Raw genomic sequence first — 5790 nt, forward strand, 5'->3', positions numbered from 1 at the left:
CATATCACCTTATAGTAGACTCTATTAAACTATCCTTGAATACATGCATTAGCAATTTCTTATTACTAGCATGTGCTGCCATCTTACAATAATACATTGTGATGTGTGTAATGAGGCACTTGGTACTGTTATATTGTTCAAATTTTGGTACCTTAAATTTTGAAAGAATCACAACATCTAAAACTAGACAAAGGTTGGCAGCATCCATGGATCCATAAAAATCAATGTCTTTTATAGCCTGCAATCCTTCCTCAATCATACTCATAGCTTGATTAGTCTTTGAATCTTTCAAGGATACAGTCATTTGTAACTTCACTTTTTTTTTACCTCATCCTTTTTGGGGATTTGGATTGGCTTATTTGTTTTTTCAGTGAAGATAGAATTGGTATAGCTCTGAACATTCTCTTGATTAAAATTTAAGAACGTGGTCTGTTATTGATGAAAACTTGAAGTGTCTCGAGTCTAATGTGGAGCGAAACTTGAAAGATACAATGGCTTAGTATTTTCATGTGAAATGCCTTCTTTTGTTGCCTTTCCTCTATTTCCCCTTTTCATAGCTTCTAAGATTTTGTTCAACTTTCCATTAAGTATCTCTTAAGCCTTTTCTATTCTTTCAAGCCAGTCTACATTATCTTGCTCCATTTTTTTTTGCTTTAGCCTGAGTGTAATACTGATGTTGAGCTATCTTTAAACCTTGATTTTTCATAATTATGGTGCAAATTTAGAATGATGTTTATGGATCTATCAAATTATGCATGATAATGAATGCAATGATGCATGAATGCATGCATACACAATAAAACGAAAAGTTAGTAAGCATAATATGTAATATGCATGTATGTTTATGAATAAAATAAAGAATAAACACTACAAAGCAAGTAAAATAACAACATGACCTTAGATTTGGGTTAACTACAATGGGTGAAAAGACATGGCTCTATGGTTAGGCTCTTAAAGTTAACTATATGTGGTTTGGACAACCTTTAAAATGTTTCCAAATTGTTCCTTACATCATAGTCCATCACAGATTAGTAAAACACCTTGATCCTCGCCCATCATAGGCTATAAGCAGAAAGGGTCCAATTTGAGTTGGAGTGTTTCGTAAGCCCATACGGAGACATAAAATCTCACAAAGGCATAGGTACTTTATTCCTTCCTAAGGGTAGAGCTCAAGTGGAGAGCTTTATGTTATGCTTAGTCAAATAAATGACAGATATATATAATAAATAATTAAACAAATATAAACAATGAGAAGAAGTGAAAATAAATAAATAATAAACCAAATATAGACAATGAAAAGAAAGAAATAGGAAAGACAGAAAATAATCTTAAGTTTATTAAGCAAAGCTTAGATAATAAGAAATCATTTACTGGTTTGACTTTTGATGTCCCCAATAGAGTTGCTAAATTGTATAACGTATAGATCGTGGGCCTACCGCTAGACATGAATTAGAGTAGTCACCACCAATCTTTTTGTTTAGGTGTGATTGGCTACTTGATTGAATCTGTCCTCTCTAAAGAGGAGTCCCAAGATTGACTTAGGCATATTTAAATAGTATATTTTGATATACGAAATTAGAGTTTAAGTTTGGGAGTACGGTTACGCATGGAAAAGGTTATAGCACCCCACAGCCCCTATCCAAAAGATGGTATCAGTTAAATTTTAGATTATCCAAGCCTTAATTATATTTGTGATTTACCATATAATTTAATGTTGAAAATATATCTTAAAATTGTCTCAATAGTTTAGTAGCAATTTAAGATAATTTTCTCACTTCAAGAATATTCATGGAGACTAGTGTCTCACTATGAAGAGGCTCCGTTATTGGATTTGTTAATGTATTTTATTTAAAAAAATTAGTAAAGTCTCTCAATAGTTTGGTATGACTCATTTTGAAACAATCTTTCAATAGTTTAAACGACAAAAGAATTATTTGTTTATTTTTATGAAAACTGATTCATGAAATTTTTCAATAGTTTGGTAGATTTCATTTTAAAAATTAAATCCATGAAAATTCTCCAATAGTTTGGTAAAATTTATGAGTTTATTTTGTAGGAATTTTTATCTGAAAAAATTTTTTTTTGAAAATTTTTTTTTAAAACTTAAAAAGATCTTTTTTATTATTATTTTGAAAACTTATTTGAAAAGTTTTTTTTTGTTTTTTTTTTTACTTATTTGAAAAGGTTTTTTTTTTTATATATAATTATTTTTCTTAAAACCTATTTATTTTAAGAAATAATTTTTATAAAATTTCTTAAAAATAAAACCATAAAAAAACTAAAAATAAAATGAGCTAAAAAATAAAATCAAAAAATAAAAATAAAATGAAAAAAAGAAACCTTGTGATCGGGTTAGGTCAGAGCGCAGATCAACATGCGGGTTGTTGGGTCAGAGCGCGGATCTTAAGCTGCTTAAATCGACATCGTCTTGGCCTTGTATAAAAGCCAACCTCAATGTTTTTGCTTTAGAATCTCCTTTACTCCTTTTCTCTCTAAACCAGGAAGCTATGACTTCTCTCTAGAATTCTCCAAGAAACCTACAGATAAATTCAATCAAAAATTAAAAATCCCATCAGTTTCTGGGAATGTCATTGGAAAATTTAACCAGAAGCTGAAAAACATACCAATTTCTAGAAAACTGGCTAGAATACGATCGAAAAATTCAACCAATCATCGAAAAAATCATCAGAAACTTCAAACATTCATCGAAAAATTCATATTTTCTAGAAAAAATCTAAATATTTTAGAAAAATTCTAGATTTTCCCCAATTTTGTCCAAATTATTCCTTGAGTCCTCCAAAACCTTAATCCAACGTCCAAAAACCTAAATCTAACATAGAGATTTCCAACGAACATAAAATTCTCAAAATCAAAGTCCTAGAAACATTTATTGTCTAAAAATTTTTCAGAACACCAATTCTCCAAAAAATTAAAACCATTTCCCCCAAATTCATTCCTTTTCTCTTTGTTGTTCATTGTAATGCTCAGTTCAATTTATAAACAGTCTTAGGAATTGAACATAATCCAATCTCAAGATTTAAACCTAGATTGATTCTGTCCGAGCATGATACTTGGCTAGATTTTGGTGAAACTGAAAGCCTTTGATTTGGTTCCATTGACCAAAAGAATTCAATCCAAATCCATTTCCTTAATCCCCGGCAGTTAAGAAAAAAAATAAAAAATAATAATAATACTATAATATATTGCTATATAATAATAAAAATAACACTAAAAATAATCCTATTAACCCCGAACACATATGGGTATCTACACAAATATATTATAAATTATACTAAATATCATGTAATAATATCATACCTAGATATGCTAAAATATTCACGCATGGATGTCATGCTAATATATTAATTATTATGCAATAATAACAATCATGTAAATATATAATATCATTCAAATATATTATCATTCAATAATATAAATTACCATGCAAATATATAATCATGAAATCGAATATAATCATACAAATATATTAGTAATTATGCAATTAAACATAGTCATGCAATTATGCACACAATAAATATAAAAACATGCAATTAAATATCATTCAAATATAATATTAATCATGCAATAACATATAATATCATATCATGCAATAAATATAAAATAATGCAATAATAATCATATAAATATATAACCATGCAAATAAATATATTAATAATCATACAATCACACCAATAAATAAATTAATAATCATGCAAATAGACATGAAATTAAATATATAAACATATAATAAACATGCAATTTAATATATAATCATGCAAAAAATATATATATAAATCAAGCAAACAAACATATAATTAAATATAAAATCATGCAAATAATAATATATAAATCATGCAAATATAATATTAGTCATGCAAATTCATGCAAAAAATAAACATCAAGTAACAAATATAAAAATAGAAGTAATTAAATATTATAAAAGTTATACAAAAATCACAAAAAAAAAATTAAAACAAACATTACATCAATGGATCACGGGTTCTAAGAATTTTTAACCTTTCGAAAACTGATGTTTCCTATTATAAATCTTAGCCTTCCTTCTAAAAACTCCAATTAAATATTCTTGCAAATTTTTTGCTTGATAGCTTCTTCCTTGTTAATTCAAAATTTTATCCAAATTTTCTCTCTTTTCAATGACGTCTATTTTATCATGAAGTGAATTACTGTCAAGCCCTTTTTTTAGATTCAAGGTCTTTATATAAGGATTGAATCTTTTTCGATTTGAAAAAAATTATTCAATCGAATCTAGAATTTCTATTCAAATTTTATTCTTTGTGCAATCTTCCATTTTTCAATAGATTGTGCCCCAAGTTTTTTCAAAATTATTCAACCATTAAAGTTAAAATCTGAGATAGAATCCAATAGTTGAATTGAATCCAAAATTTTCATGCAAAATCCCACATTTTTTTTATTTTTACCCTTTTTTATTTTTTATCAATTGATTTTAATTCTTTTGACTAAAAAAATAAAAATTAAACTAAAAAAATTAAAATATAAATATAATTTAGGGCTTAATCTTTAAACCCAAAATTCACTTTTTCAATTAAGGCCTAATTGCACAATCAAAATTAAAATTTGAAACCTAATGAATTTCGAAAAACCTCCAAACAAAATGAGGTGTCTACACCTACAGCTTCACAAAACTCATTAAATCTGTCAAATGTGTACTCGTACCATTGTTTGACCTTATGATCTTGATTTTGCAGCCACTATGATTTTCAATCCAAGCCTTAAACTTCCAAAACATAACTGCAACTTCAAACTTTTGTTTCATAAAGTAAATCCAACACATTTTGGTAAAATCATCTATAAAAGTAATGAAATATCTACTGCCATTCAAGGACAAGGTTCTCATAGGATCATAAACATCAGTATGAATAAGTTGTACTTTTTCAGTTGCCTTCCATGCTTTTTTAATTGTGAATGACAGCTTACTTTGTTTTTCTAGCAGACATACTTCACACACTCCAATACAAACTTCAATAGCATGCATATTTAATACAAGATCATTTTTATGCATGTAATTTAATGAATTGTAGTTAAAATGTCCCATCCTTTTATGCCATAAAATAGATTTATCATGTGAACTAACATATGTAGAGGAGTTTGCTTCATGCCAAACTAAAGAAAAAAAATTTTCCTTTCATGTTAATAGTATAGAGTTCATGGCAAAGGGGATCATGATTATATGTCTTGCTTTTTAAAACTAAAGAGTAGTTCTTTCCTAGCAACTATCCTACACTTAATAGGTTTTAATATATTTTAGGCATATATAGCACATCTTAAATGAGTTTGATGCTTGTTGGTGTCTCAACAGCCACTATTGATTTTCCTTTAACTTCTATGAAATCACCGTTACCTATTATGACTTTAGAGGTGCAAGTCTTGTCTAGCTCTTTGAATATGTTGATATTAGATGCCATATGGTATGTGCATCCACTATTAATGAGCCATGCACATAAAAAGGTTCTAGTTGTATAGCAAGTTGCAACAAAAACTTACTCTTTTTGTTGTTGTTAGTTGTCAACAACTTTGGTTTATTGATCTTATTGTTGCTGGTTTTTTATTTTGCACACCTTCTTTATGTGATCAAGTTGCTTACAGCACCTACATTGTATGTTAGTTCTATACCAGTAAGATTTCTCCAAATGAGTGGTTTTTTTTATAGTGAGAGCAAGGTAGAAATTTTTATTTTTCTCCAATGTTTCCAGAACTTTTTTTTTTTCGATCTCCTTATTTTTTACCTTTGCCTTTGGTTTACATCTTGCC

This window comes from Durio zibethinus, chromosome 1 (assembly GCF_047325235.1).
Source record: "Durio zibethinus cultivar Kanyao isolate XHJ-2024 chromosome 1, ASM4732523v1, whole genome shotgun sequence".
Classification (NCBI taxonomy): domain Eukaryota; kingdom Viridiplantae; phylum Streptophyta; class Magnoliopsida; order Malvales; family Malvaceae; genus Durio; species Durio zibethinus.